Raw genomic sequence first — 16,020 nt, 5'->3', positions numbered from 1 at the left:
CAAGACTAAGTCCAAAGTCTTAGCAACGCACTATGGGTTCACCCCTCTAGCCTTGCACCCCAGGTCCCTAGAACATATTTCTTTTATCACACTATTTCTTTGCTTGTTCATCTCCCCACATATGCTAAGCAATAGGATCTATACTTTGCAGTTTCTGTATTCTGGTGCCTTGCATGGGGCTAGGCACAGAGTACAGTTCCAGTGCACAGTACTTGAGTGAATATAATCATCGTAATCAGCATTTTCTTTTTCATCTCCAAAAAAAAAAAAAAGAACCCTCCTTCAAATCGAGGAAATTGCTTTCCTTATGTAATCAGAGATTTTCCCCACCCCAGAAAAATCCTATATTGAATTTGAGACTATACAAAACCTAACTCTAAAATTTCAAAGATGTTGAGCAGTGATTTTAATCTTTTTGAAGTAGTAATCCCCCTATCATTTTCTGGGTTGCATTTGTACCTTACTATCTCGTCTCTTGCTGAAATGTGCTTTTAAGATTAATTAATTAGTTGATAAATTGCTAAGCACATTTCATCGGGCCAATTAAAGACAATGGAAGTATTCATCTATGGTGTGTGGACTTTAAAGAAATCTGATCCAGTATTTAGAAAATTGTTCCTGAACTGGGAGTTGGCTCAAACTGGCACCTTCTGGCATTTGCTTGTGGGTGGGGAATGTGGAATGCTTTGGAAGCTGAATGGGTTTGTCAAGTTTTAAAATTCCCTTATGGCTAAAAGAAAACAACATTCATTGTTTAAAAACACCATTGCTTGTTTTATCCCCTCTAATCTTTAGAGCCTGAATCTGCAAATATACAGCATTTTTTCCCCTTCTTGACTTCTCCTAAGACTTCTCTAGAGACAAAGTGGAGTAGAAACCTTTGTATTGCACTTCTTGAGAATGCCAAAACAAATGGGGGAAGGTCATCTTTGATGTTAATACTGAATTATATGGAGGGGTATATTTCTGTGTGCCATACCAGGCAAAAAGAATTGTTGAGTGTAGGGGTTCTTGAAACAAGACTTTCAAGCTTCTCTACGTCCTCAGGGAGTGGCCGTATCCAAGGCATTTAAACAGTCTGTGTTATATCCTATTCTATTCTGTACTGTATGACTCGGGCCTGCATCCTAAGGTTGCTGAAGATTAAGTGCTCTAATCACGTAGCATGCCTGAAGGCAACTAGTGCAGAGAGTCAGTACTCTGTAAAATTGTGCTTGCAAGCAGCTGTCATCGTCATCATTATAATCATTAAGCATTTTAATGCACAGTTCCTGTGTCTGATAATTAAACCATAGCAAGTGTTTTTCCCTTGGTTCTACATGATACATGCATGATACATTCACCCTCAGGAGCAAGATTATCTTGCTAACCTGACCCATCACTGCCTCACTGCACAGCGCAAAGCATTTCCTTAGGCAAAAATCACTAAAAAAGAGAGTGTGTGTGTTGGGCAGTCTGAAGAGATCTCCTTCTTCTCAGATATGTCTATGCTACTCCTTGGTGGGGTCTCTGCAAACACTCATGCCAGAAAGATAGACATCCATGTAAGGTCAGGAGAAAATCTGGTTTGGCACAACTCAGTTGCTGGTGTTGATTCACACTTCTAGAGGCTGACATTGGGCAGTTTAGTTTAGGAATATTTAAAACACAGTACAGTTTGGAAAATAAAAGTTTCCTGGTGACAATTCACTCAAGCCCACGTGCACAACACTTAAGACACAATGACATCTAAACTCTTTTCAAAGTACATGTGACCTCTTCCATAAAAATGGGTTCTACAGATTGAATTCATCTGTTATCTTAACGGCCTAGGGGAAGATCTGGTGTGGTCTCAGTCACACAGATGAGCACAGAGGGCATTCAGGCCAGGCTAGCAGCTGTAGTGCTGCTTGGGGCAGCCCAACGTCATACAGAGAGCACAGGGATCACCTAGGTTATTAAATATCTCTGTTTCTGCTTGCAGGAGCCTAAGAGAGCTCCTGGTCATACAGACAGCACAAGAATTGTCTAGGCTATTAGCCAGCTCCGTTCCCAGCCTTCTGGGCCAAAAAAAAAAAAAAAAAAAAAAAAAAAAAAACCCACAAAAGGTTATGCATCTCTTCCACCAAAGAGACAATTCTGGGTGTTGAGCATTACTGTTTTCCCCAGTGCTTATCTCTGAGCACAGGACTTTTGTGCTCCCAACATGCTATCTCTCCTGCCAGTGCTGGGCTCCCTCACAGTTTTCATTCTGAATAATTTGGCAGTCTTCTTCCTTTTGGTCATTCTTAATTTCACCTACATCTCCCTTGTCCAACCCATAATCCATTTATTTTTCCACAGAAGGCAGGGTGACCTTTTTAATAACAACAATAAGAACTTATTTCTTTTTCTTTCTTTCTTTCTTTCTCTCTTTCTTTCTTTCTTTCTTTTTCTTTCTTTCTTTCTTTCTTCTTCTTCTTCTTCTCCTCTTCCTTCTCCTCCTCCTCCCCTCTTCCTTCTCCTCCTCCTCCTTCACAGTGTGTGTGGGGGTGTGGATGAGAGAGAGAGAGATAGATGAATGTAGATGTCTATGCGCTGCAGTGCACTGTGGAGATCAGAGGAGTTCTTTTATAAGTTCCTTCTCTCTTTCCATCATGTTGAGACAGGTTCTGCTAGGCTGTGGGCTGCATGTTCCAGGTTAGCTCTCTCGAGATTCCAGATAATATCATGTCTCTGCCTCTTGTGTTGTGGTAGAAAAACAGACATTACAGATCCAAGCAATTGTATCTGACTTTTTTTTTTTTCTCCCAGGTTCTGAGGCTCAAATCAGGGCATCGGTCTTGCAAGGCAAGGACTTTATCCACTGTGTTTTGTTTTTAAAATGAGTCAGAGTATGTTTTATAGAGGGAGGTATGGTGTGGTGGGAGGGGGTACCTCAGCAGGCCCATGCAGAGGCATCCCTCCTCCAAGGTACTAGCAATACAATGGGGTCTAGTAGAGAATAGGGTTTATTTAGGGGCATCAGAAGGGGAATTGAAAAGGGAGTGGGGGAAGGGAAGGGGCCAGCCAAGAACACTTGTGGGGGGGGGGGGGGGGGAAGAAGCAAAGAGGCCAGTTAAGAACATTTAGAGAGAGGAGGGAGGGAAAGGGAGATAGGGAGGGGAAGGAGGGAGGGAGGGAGGGAGAGAGAGAGAGAGAGAGAGAGAGAGAGAGAGAGAGAGAGAGAGAGAGAGAGAGAGAGAGAGAAAAGGGTCAGAGAGAGTAAGGAGGGGCTGAACAGTCCCTTTATAGCAAGCCAGGCCTATCTGGCTATTGCCAGGTAACCATTGGGCGGAGCCTAGAAGGAATGCCCGAAGAGTGAGTCATGCCTCAGGCCAGGCCGAGGGGTAACCTTTCTAATAGGAGACACTGATCTCTTTATCCACTTGGTTTAAAAAAAAAAAAAAATCCCTCAGCGGCAGACTTTGGCCTTGATAAAGTGCACAGTCCATAAAGCGTGTGCCGTTGGGATCTGGGCCAGGGGAACCCTGAGCACTGTGTGTAGCTTTCCCGCAACTCAGTTTGCTCTATCACTAAACCTGGTCCCCGGCTGCGGCTCCTAACCTGGGGCATCGCTCCCTTCACCTACGCGCATATCCCTTGCGCATCAGAATCAACCTAAGTGAATCTTCCGGAGCTTCCCTCACGTTGGATGTGGAACATTCTAGACTTGAAAACTCCCCGTGCTCTAATACCTAATTGCCTGTAGCGTAATAACAACCTGATCGAAAACTTACTGATCAGTGGAACTGCACCAGGGTTTCTTTTTCACTTTCTTGTTTGTATTTCTAGCTTAGCGCTTGACCAATCACAGCGTCCTGTGGCTTTGAGTTTGTCACCCACCAGACTGTGAGCTGCACAAGACTGAACCCTTGTCTTGCGTATCACTGAATCTCTAGTAAGTGCTGAACAGGTGAATGAGCGCTAGGTTCTCAGGTGAGGGGATTTATGGATCTCCACGGCAGATCTTAAATATCATCATAATGATATCACTAAACTTGTTAGCAAAAGCTTATATTTATATGTATTTTTCCAGGGAGTGGGTTCCATAGTCATCTTTTTTTCCCTCAAGATAGATAGGACCTCATTATGTAGTCCTAGCTGACACAGCACCTACTAGTCTGACTTGGACTCACAGAGATCTCTTTGCCTCCTGAGAGATAAGAATATCTCCACCTTATCTCTCAGTGGTGGTGTATGCTCCACCACTCCTGGCTACCATCAGGTTTTTAAAGGAATCTCCAACCATACAAAAGACACAGCACTATGCTCTAAATGTTATTTGGGCTAGGTATGTAACTTGGTAGAGTGCTTGCCTAGCACATAAAGGCCCTAGATTGAATCCCCAATACAAGAACCAGACAAAGTGATACACATCTATATGCTGGAACTTGGGAGGTGGAGGCAGGAGATCCGGAAGTCCTAGGTCATCCTCGGCTACTTTGTGAGTTCAAGACCAACCTGAGATACCTGAGCTTTTGTCTCATAGTAAATAAAAAAGGAGAGGACACGAAAGTGGGAAAGAAACGTGTTGAGGGATATAAGAAGTGGGGGTGAGAGAGGATCAATGTGTATGCACAATGTTGTCAAAGAGGCAGGGGAGAAAGTTATCTTTTGCTAATATAGAACAAGTCACAGAGCTGCAAATCATCCTTGTACAAGAGCCATGCTAATCTTGCCAAGGTGTTATTTGTAGAGCCAACAAGATGGTTCGGTGGGTAAAAACTCTTGCCAGCAAGCCTTACAGCCTGAGTTATGTCCCCAGACTCACAGGGTGGGAGGAAAAACTGGCTCCAGCTAGTTGTACTATACACCCACCCCATCCCTACACACAAATGCATGCATACAAAAATGACAAGTTATTAGGACTCAAGTAAGAATGTATACTGCTCTTACAGAGATCTGGAGGTCAGCCAGCACCCACAGCTGGGGCACATACTCGCGCGCGCGCGCGCGCGCGCGCGCGCACACACACACACACACAATTTAAAAAGTAAAAACAAATTAAGTTTCTATTTAAAATTCTGTTGTTAAAGGTATTTGCAAGGTAGTTTGATGCATTATTTCAAGGCCTTTTAATCCCAAGTGAGGGTGCAGAAGTTTGGCTTCCTGTTGGCTTTCAGATTCCCTGCTGCTGACTGTGGTGGTGCTAGTTGGTTGCCTTAGGTATTCCTTCTGGACGAATATCCAGTTGGGCTTCCCTCCGTGCACATGTTGGAGCAGCTTGAGATGCATCTGTAGACTTCTAGCTGTATCTGTTACACCACTGTACTCACAGCCATGGAGTGTTTTCTCCCAGCACTCAGTGCACATGGGCTTGTAGTTGTTGTTGCTGTTGCTGTTGTTGTTCAAGGCTAAGAACCTTTGATCTACTTCAGTAGGACTTTTTCTCTAACAACAAGTCTGTTTTTCATCAAACAGACTCAGCTTTTTTTTTCCCTAGACACACAAAGAGGAGTCTAGACCTTCTCTAGGGAGCTAAGGGGACAAAAAAGAAACTTAAAAAATAACTTGACCAAGTTAATTCACCTGGCAAAAATAACCTCACTACATAAAATAAACTTTGGGGTTTTGCAATAGCAGCTCCTGAGAATGTAAACAACCCCAGGGCCCACATGAGCTGAATCACTTGCCGAACACTGTGAGTCTCTGGCCCAAGTTCTCCAAAAATAATGAACACCTTCTAAAAACTAAGTGTCAGTGCCTGGGGAGGAGGAGGGGACAGAGGCATCAACACCGGGACAGACGAGCTCCTGACTGGTACTGAAAATGCTTTAGCAGCCTAGTGCAAGGATGCAGAGGGCTGAAGCAGGCCTGATTGCATGCACTTCAGGCCGCAGCATTCCCTAGGGAAAGCCCGAGTGTGGGCACTCTCATGAAGTCACAGGAAGCCCCTGCAGGTTTCACCATGTGTTCTGTTAACAAGATAATGGTTCCATTGAAACTGTAATAACATGCTTGGCCAACAGAGCCCACACTATTATAATAACCACATACCCAGCCCTAGCTTTTCAAGCATTATGACAATATTATGTTCTTTCTAATGAAGCCCATACTGTTCTAATGTATTTACACTGAGTTTAGGTACTAGAACAATATTTGCTATATATAAAAAGTACAATCATAATTTGTATTTGTACAGCTCTCCTTCAAAGTACTTTCTCGTTCTTCAGTGTAGTCAGCTCCCTTTAATGTGGGAAGCATTTTGCCATTTCCATGTTTTAGGATGAACAAAATTTGGGAGAGATTCAGAGAAAAGAAACCATTGTTTTCTTAACTGTTAGACTCCTCTGAAGTACTTGCGATATCCCACAAACTGTAGGAAAGATTGGGGTAAATCTTGGCAGTGTATTTCAGCTATGAAAAAAAACATAGTCAAAATTAACAACCTGCAGGTACTGAATCATGGCCATGTGCCAAGTCCTTTATGGATTTTTTTCCTTTTTAATTTAGCCTTTATAACAGCCTCTTTAAGTGCATAGACCCAGGGTAGACAGAACACTGGAGTATCGATTAAATGGCTGCACCAACATGCTAGCCGCTTACACATTCATTATGGTAGTTTGAGTAAGAATGACCCTCATATGCTCATATATTTGAATGCTTTGTCATTGGGAAGTGGCACCACTTGAGAAGGTGTGGCCAGCCTGGTTGGAGTAGGTGTGGCCTTGTTGAAGGAAGTGAGTCACAGCGGGTGGACTTTGAGGTTTCAAAAGTCTAAGCCAGGCCCGATGTCTCTCTCTTCCTGCTGCCTGTGGATCAGGATGTAGAACTCTCCAGAACAATGTTCCCCTCCATGACAATAAGGCGCTAAACCCCTGAAACTATAAGCAAGCCTCAATTAAATGCTCTCTTTTATAAGAATTGTCATGGCCATGATGTCTCTTTACTACCAGTAGAACAGTAAGACACTCACTCAGCTTTCTTCTCTCAACCTGGAAGTTGGATTGTACTTCCCCTTACAGTGGACCTCATCATGACATGACTCTGGCTGAGGATGGCCAACTGCACATATCATTTTTAGATAGGAGAGTCAAGAGCCAGGTGGAGAGTATGAGCACTTCCTCTTTCTTGCCGCTCCATGGTGACCCTTACAAGCTAAATTCCACATAGGATCTGCTGGAGCAGAGCCCTGTTCCCATTTCCATCAAGATATTAAAATGTGTGTGTCATATAGTGAGAGACCCCCATCTCAATGTTTTTAGACTTCTAAGCAACTAGCTCAGCACAGGGTAACTTGTTTTTCTGCTTTCAGCTTGAGAAAGATAGCCCACCCTGTTCTAGTTCCAAAGTTTAACTATACAATACCCCAAGGATGTTTGGTCCAGATAATCTCTAACCTTCCTTACTTCCTCACTCTGTACTTCCCCATTCCGTGCATGTTTTGTCCTCCACCCCTTCCTTGCCTTGTGAATTGTGTCTTCCAACCCTTGTCTTGTGATTTTTCCCTTTAAATACCCCTGACTTCAGTTGTACAGGGTCAGTCCTCTACCCTGCACGGTGTATGGCTGTGGAACCCAGAATTCTGGAATAAAGAAATCCTCATGCTATTACATCAAGACCATTCCTCGCGAGTGATTTGGGTGTTGCCTTCCAAGGTGTGGGGTGCTGGGGCACCCTCGGTTTTTGGGGGTCTTACAATAGTTTGCACTTTAAGCCACCGAGTTGGGGAGGCAATGGCTCTGCACAGATAAAGAACCAGTAAGAGATAATCTCTAGATAGCTTTAGAGAAGGTTGATCGTGGAAATTATAGAAATTGAGGAACATGTTTCCGGAGGCTGAATAAATCAATCTGCCATTTTCATGCTAGAGATATAGGAAAGACTGTGCTATGTTTCAGGCTAATGGCTACTGAAGGATGTGCTTGGTAGGGATGGAGATGCAGTTGGTATAAATCCCACAGTATATACACCTAAGAACCCAATGTTCTGATGTACACGGATATGGGAAGTAGAGCATTCCAACACCAGAGGAAAGAACAAATCTCTCTACTGACTCTTTTTATCTCTCTGTTTATCCCTTACACATTTGGATCAGAGACTAATTCAAGTGCTCCCCCTTCCTGAACTACCCTCATAGACACATCCAGAGTTGATATTTAACCAGCTATCTGAGCAACACATCCAAAGTTGATATTTAACCAGCTATCTGAGCAACGCCTAACTCGGTCAAGCTGATACATGAAATCACCCATCATAAGGGTTTGTTTCTACTACAAAAAGTAACTAGCAAACCAAGTTACCTAGCTGATTAGAAAACATTCCTCCATTGTATAAAATTGGGTTCTCCAGAGGAACAGAATTGACAAAATATGTGTTATAAAATAGGGTTATTGAATTGGCTTACCTAATAAGGACTGGGTAATCCAATAATTCCTAACAACATTCTGGAAAAACAGCGAACGCTAGACACCTCAACCATCTGAGTCCAGTGCTGACTGCCAGGAAGCTCTCTGGAGAATTGCTGGTATTGGGCCTTGATAGGGGAAAGAAGCTGGCATGTGATGGCAGCGGATGATAGCGGCAGGCGCACACACTCCCACTCAGGAAAGAATCACGCTTGCAATTCCCCAGCAGGTCGCCTTCTTCCAACTCCTGTCTAAACCTCCAGGCCCTTGGACAGTGCCATCTACATGCAGGACATGTCTTTCCTTTCTTCCTCCAGGTCACTTGCAAATGTATCAGTCACCCCTGGACTGGAAACATCCCCCTCAGAGATGCATTTCCCCAGAACCAAACTCTTACAGTAGTCAAGTTGACATCCAAGACCAACCATCACAATTTTGTTGGTATTGGGTTGGCCATACCTAAACTACCATGCTATTCTTCCTTCTAGGTGGATAGTGACAGCTAATTGTCTTCTGTCTAACTTCAAGAGGAACATGGTCCTGATATGTACTGACAGGAATTGAGAGCCTTTGAGAGACTGGCTGGCCAAGACTGTTGGGTAGTATAAACAGGGAAGAAGAAAACAGTCAACATTGTTCTGTTTCCTTCCAGGTGTGTTTAATCCACACTCCGTATTTTCTTCAAGGAAGTTCTGTGTGGGGAGTATTTCTTAGACGGGTCCCCAGTTTGCAGCTGGCCTCTGTCCCAGGGTCTCTCTTCACTGGAGCCTGGGCTTGTTTCCTGATAGGTCAGTCTCACAGCAACAGCCTTCTCCTCAAGGCAGAGCACACTACTCTCAAGACTGTTGATTTGGATGCCACACCAACTCAACCTGAACGCTGACGATTAGAGGGCAAGTAGTTTATCTGGAAAGTGGTTCTAGGAATTGGAAAAGAGAGAGGAGGCTGCCTGGAACACAGAGGGAAACTTGAGGGGTTTTGCCTGAATAACTTCATCATGAGAACTTGGCAAACGGCCACCTCATGCAAGCGAAGCTCATTTCACTTTGGTCTTTAAGAAACATAAAGATCCTTGTTTACTTAGAGACTCTGATTTCCACTTGATTGTCCCTGGGGGTGTGAGCCCTCCTCACTGAGGCAGACACTGTGCCTGCCCCTGCATTGAACATGCTCCTGCAGCTGTGGAAACAGTCTGGTAACAGACAGTGAAGTGATACCCGATGTGCACTTGCGATCTTGGAAGCCAGCCATTTCATAGATGCATGGGAATCAGAGACGTATTCAGAGCTGTCAACAGAGCACCAAAGATGTTTGCTCTACCAAGCCCTACTCCCCAAACACTCATAACAGTCATATAGGGCTGGTGGATGTGAGAAGACACAAAGTCATGAGTTCAGCACCAAAAAACTGCACAGTAAACCTTGAGCAGATTTCCAAAACTCTGAAAATTAGGTAATATACTTACCATCCAAGATCACTGGAAAGATTAGATCGTATATGACAATTGCTCAGCACAGACCCTGGCACATAGTGGATGCTCAATAAGCATTGGTTCTACACCCTCTATCAATAAAGCCTTTAGAACTAGATGTGAAGGCGGAAGGCCTTTAGGACAGGCATCTTTCCAACTCTTAATGGTTTTAAGGTGTTGCCTACAGAATAATTGAATTAAAATGCTCAATATAGCGAACTAAAGGCATCTTACTCAAAGTAGCTTAAAACAACAGGATACTTGGCTTTGGGTTCTGTTTCCAGGTGCTATCAGATATAGAAGCCCCAACAATGTCATCAATGGTTTCTCTTGGTATCCCCTCAGTGTCATCTTTTTTTCTGTTCCCATAGTAGTGGACTTCTATGAGAATGATGCAAGAGCCCCAGTGTGCATCTCTCTTGGTTGGTGATCTCGACGGTGAACTCAAGTATAAATCCCCAGAAGGGAGGGCTCCTTCAGTTGATCCCATCTGAATAATGACGGATTGAAAGTGGGGAGGAGGCGTGTTGCTTGCTGCATTGTCTGTGGGAGCATGTTCCTGCCAGGAGAGGTTATAGGGAGGGGTTACTGGCAAACACCAGTCACTAAGACAAAGAGAGAGGCCTCTGCCTTGGGTGGGTGGGGGCAAAAAGAGTGCTTGACAAGTCTCTGGTTTAAAAAGAGTGTTACCTGGAAAGGCCCCTGTGTTGTGTAGTTTTCTGTCAACTTGATACAAGCTAGAGTCATTTTAGAAACAACCTCAACTGAAAAAAATACCCCCACAAGATTGACTTCTGCCCCAGCCTGTGGTACATTTTTTTCGATGGACCGTGTGGAAGGGGCCAGCTCTCTATTAGCAGTACCACTTCTGGGTTGGTGGTCCTGAGAGCTATAAGCAAGCAGGCTGAGTTAGTCACGAGAGGCAAGCCTGTAAGCAGCATCCCTCCATGGTATCTGCTTGCATTTCTGCCTCAGAATTCTGCCTGGCACAAGTTCTTACCCTGACTTCCCCAGTGATAGGTTTCCTGGGAATGTAAAAAAAAAAAAAAATAACAAATGTCCCTCCCCAAGCTACTTGTGGTCCTGGTGTTCTATCAGAGCAGCAGAAACCTGACTCAGCCCCCACAGTCACACCACGGTGGAGAGGCAGCATTTATTCACCACCCGCGCAGTGCCAGCAGAATCACTGAGCATCGCCTGCCTGCCCTGGCCTTCAAAACAGAGTTCTTTGGAACAAAGGAAGGACTCACATTCATCTGGTATCAAACAAAGCCTGTCTGTGTCACCCTGGTCCCATATGCCCTTTCCAGGGTCTCCATGCTCCTGGGCTTTAGGAAAAGAAGCAAGAAATGTCACACCAGCGTGGCTCAAACTAGGTGTTTTGGACCAATGAAAAGTTCTGAGCTGTATATGTGTGCTCTGATCTGATCCCGGGGCCTCTGGAAGAGGTGGTTGTGGTGGTGGTGGTGGTGGTGGTGGTGGTGGTGGTGTGTGTGTGTGTGTGTAATGTGTGTTGTGCCCACAGATCCCTCTGGAACTATAGCTATAAGTGGTTCTGACCTCTATATGTGTGTTCTGAAGTGATCCTGGGTCCTCTGGAAGAACAGCACATATTCTGCTGCATCATCTCTCCAGCCCTGTGTGTGTTTGCGTTAGTTAGTTATTAACCAATTGCTTTAACACAGGGTCTGCCTTAGTTACTTTAATCACTGTTAGTGGACAGCCTAGGTGCAGAGTGGCCAAGGTGGACTGGGGAGGCATGGGACAGTGGCTCTGTGCTGAGAGGAGCGTGCTGCGAAGGCTCATCAGAGCCCAGAGGACAGCAAGCAGAGAAAGCAGGCCAGAGCCTAGAACAAGTACAACCCAGCCCTGGGGACCAACTTCTGCCAACGAGGCCCCATGGAGCACCACATTCTAGGAACTAGGTGATCAAATGCCTGAGTCCAAGAGGGACACTATGGACCCAAAGCATACCAGAGTCTCACAGTGGCGCATAGGCTGCTCTCAGATTCCCGGGCTCAAGCAGTGCTTCCTCCACAGGTATAAGCTTCACATATACCTTCAGGTGACTCTTCAGGGTTTTTAAAGCTTCCATTGTCAAGCTATTTGATCAAGTCTCTGGTGGGAGATATTAATTTATCTGCTGGTTAAGTTTAGTCAGGCAAACACTTTGGGTGCTTCTTATGAGCATCAAACAAACAACAAAATTTAGCAGTTCAACCAGAACCAGAGTTTTACTGTGGAAATGAACTGATCCGTTTAGATTTTATTGCCCAAGAGTCCTTGGCCCAGCTGAAAGCTTCTGTTGATAGGGCTAGACACAATTCAGCTAAGCTACTTGTGACAGAAGAAGGCGAAAGTAAACGAAGTAATTACCGGGGTGTTCTTTCAAAAATCAGCTACGGAATGGGGAAATTGGAGATTGTATAAAAGAGGCGTGGCAGGCAAACAAGCCTCTCTGGGGAAGGAGTTTTTAAAGGAAGATTACACCACACTCCTATGTCATTAACTAAGAAGACTGGATGAACTGTAGCCTTGGGTTGGGGAGGCACTGGGGTAGGAGTTGGGATAGTATGGGAGGAGATATTCAGGTGACAGCCATGATTACTGGCTAACAGGGACATAGAAAACCCAGTCACAGAGCAAGAAGAGTGCCTGGATTAGGGACCCTGAGATTGGGGCTCAGTGTCACTACCAAGCGGTGAGAACCCTGCTGGTGGCTGATGTGTCATGGCATCCATTTCCTTGGCTGTGTGAGACTGAAGACCCCTTCCAAGCCTGGGACCCTCACCGCGAGCATGATTTCTCCTGGGCTTCCACAGTCAGAGCAGCAGTGCTGAGAAACGTTAATTGAGAAGATGGGTAGCATTTGCTGGAAAACAGAAAAGAAGTGGGAGAAAAAGGGGACGGGGGAAGATGTGATTCTATCCACTTAAAAAAACAGAGAATTGATGCATTATGTAGTCGTCAAAAATTCTCATAGGAATAAGACAGCAAAAATGGGAAGAGAAAGAGGAGAGGAAGGAAGGAAGGAGGGAAGGAAAGAAGGAAGGAAGGAGGGAAGGAGGGAGGGAAGGAAGGAGGGAGGGAAGGAGGGAAGGAGGGAAGGAGGGAGAGACAGACAGAGAGAGAGAGAGAGAGAGAGAGTTGGAAGTTGTCTCTTCAGAGATTACTGAGTATTGGGTAGTAAGAAGTAGTACAAAATCAACCGAAACTTTCCCAAGAATATTTTCTAAAAGATTTTTCCCCCTTAGAGACGTTTTTCAGAACCATGAATACCCAAAGCATTGCTGGACACAGAACACTGGCCACATGAAAATCCCACACTTATTCAACCCCGAGCGGCTTCCGTGGTGGGGCATCTTCCCATGAGGAAACTGATATTGAACAGTGGCTCAAATCTAGTTGAATCTTGAGAAAATATGGGGGCTTGAGTAGATGGAACAGATGGACGAAGAGAGGACAATCCTAGCTTGTTCCCTCTACTGCCTTAATCATGATGTGAAAGAAACGATCCTGTTTATTTTTTATTCCAGGACAGAAGAGGGTGGTTTGGAGAAGTTCCCAGTTCATCAAAAGCCACCTTCCGCCTTACAGCAGACAAGGATACTTCCTTCATTCCTTCCCATAGGCTGTGGCATACAGGAGAGCTAAGGAACAGTGGGACTAATTGGCTAAGCTGTTGGTAGTGTGCATTGACCACAAAAGCAATAAGGCTGTGTTTATCAAGTTGAGAACGTTGTGATTCTCACTATTTTCCTACTTAGAGGATTAAGGAGCATTCTGTATTTGTTTTTTGTTTTGTTTTGTTTTGTTTTGTTTTGTTTTCCCGAGACAGGGTTTCTTTGTGTAGCCCTGGCTGTCCTGGAACTCCCTCTGTAGACCATGCTGGCCTCGAACTCAGAAATCTGCCTGCCTCTGCCTCCCAAGTGCTGCTGGGATTAAAGGCGTGCGCCACCACCTAGGAGCATTCTGTTAAGTTAGAAGTATACCCAATATAATCGCTGCTTCTCTTTATCCCTATTTTTCCATATTAATTGCTTGCAGAGCATGGCTTCCCAAACCCATTGAGCATATGGTAGTCTGATTGTCTCTTTTGTGAAAGGTGATAAGGCCACATTCTAGAAATAAGTTTGGAGGACCAGGCTAAGCTGTCTTTAGTTATAATATTTCTCTCAGAAAGCCCCTCTCCTTGCATTTTTAACTCAGTAAATGGACTTGACAAGAGAATCCCTCTCCATTATTCTAGGCACTGAGGCAAACCAACAATGTACCACTGAGCAAAACATCAGGCTTGTATCTTAGGAAAAATCACTCACTAAAGATTCAAAATCTTTTATAAAAGAAAAACAAGGAGTCTGGTAGGAAGATTCAAAGTAACATGGAATCACTAGGAACAGGCAAAGTCTTATTTCAATTATTTGAAACCTAGTTTTGGAAAAGCGTTTACACAATCCTGTAGAATGGAAGGGTGTTTAACTGCCTATCATTAGTGCACCCACTACCTTAGCAGCTGTCTTTGCTGTGGGTCCCACAGGTTTGCCTAGCTCCCAACTCTAACCTGTCTCCACTTGATTATACTTCTGGGAATGTGATTGGTGTAATCTGGAGTTTAGAGAAAATTACTGCAGATCTGGTATCATCTTTAAGTTTTAACAAAGCTGCTGGCAGAAAGCATGCTTTTGGTAATATACAACAGGTCCTTTTAAGTCATTTCAAACCATGACGATAACCATGGTTTCCGTCATGTTTGAATAGCCGTTACTTCCACGCTTAGGAGGAGCCATGCACACTTACTTCTGTGACCCAGCATTCATCACCATAAATTCTGTCCTCAGAGGCTCCCATAAAATAGAGATTAATCTCTGTGAGCCCTACGAGTAGTCAAGGGTCTTGAAAACAGAGTGAATGACAATAAGGAGTGGGTGTGGCCTTGCGGTTGAATACATGCTAGGTAATCACCTAGATTTGTGAACTCTCTTTGCTTGAGCTAAAAATTCTTGAGAAGGCTTGCTGTTTGTTATTTACTCCTTGGAACAATTATAGCTAGTATACTTGGAACACAAATTCTAAGCCAATATATACATGATAAACATGGCTGTTCAAGCAGTTTGACCACGGGTCCATTCTAGTGAGTGATGAAGCACGTTTGCTCTTTACTGGTCTGTGCGATCATTTGACTGTTGGGAGGTTGCCATGGTGACACCTTCCCAATATCTTTTGCTCTTTGAGAGGAAGCTAAAAGGAAGCAGTTTGGTCTCATACACCATTGAAGTGGTACAAGCCCGTCATTTAAATTAAAAATGTCTAAGTTGGAAACAGTATAGACTATAGTATAGAGTATAGTATAGAGTATAGTATAGAGTATAGTATAGTATAGTATAGAGTATAGTATGTGCTGAATGGGACAAGACAATTGAAGTTTTTTTTAACCTGCACCAAACTATTTGAAAACGCTCTCTTTTTTGTTGTGAGTTGCAGAAGATGGCATCCCAAGGGACATCGAAGCTTCTGGATTCAGTGTGCATCAAACGTGAATTAGAACATCTCACCGTCATGAGGGAGGGACTACGGGTGTGAGAACTGTGCTGAGAAGACTGGCTGGTGGCAAGTCTTGAGCACTTCTCAGGTGGTAGGTGCTTGCTGTGCATGGTCTGGGCATCTCCAGTACATCCACACAGCTGCCTATGAGACTATGCCAATTTACAATCTCAGGTCACCAACATTCAGCCAGGTCCGACTCACAGCTCTGGGGTTCTGGCTCTGGAAGGTGAACTCTTCCTTACCACACCACCTTGTCTCTCTGGAATCTTTCAGATGGGTGAACCTGCTCCCTCTCCTTTCCCTGGAAGACTTTACAGTTAAGATTCATGAGTCCTCTTCCTGTATCACATTCTTTGGTTATATTCCACATAAACCTGGAGAGGACTCTTTGAAGCAACCCCAAAACTGGCCATATTGTAAATTCAGACAAATATGCATTTGTGGCGTTGTCACATATTAAGACACGTGGAACAACTACAGGCATTCCAGTCTTACTAGTGGTATAGTCTCAGGCAAGTTACTTCCTCCGTGAAAGGGAAATGGTAGAACTCAGGCTTGTCATTCTAGCTTGCCTTCAGTGCTGCTGTGATAAATGCCATGACCAAAACCAACTCTTTTGTTTGTTTGTTTTTTTCGAGACAGGGTTTCTCTGTGTAG

The sequence above is a fragment of the Apodemus sylvaticus genome, chromosome 3, assembly GCF_947179515.1.
Source record: "Apodemus sylvaticus chromosome 3, mApoSyl1.1, whole genome shotgun sequence".
Classification (NCBI taxonomy): Eukaryota; Metazoa; Chordata; class Mammalia; order Rodentia; family Muridae; genus Apodemus; species Apodemus sylvaticus.
This window is presented reverse-complemented; position numbering follows the sequence as displayed.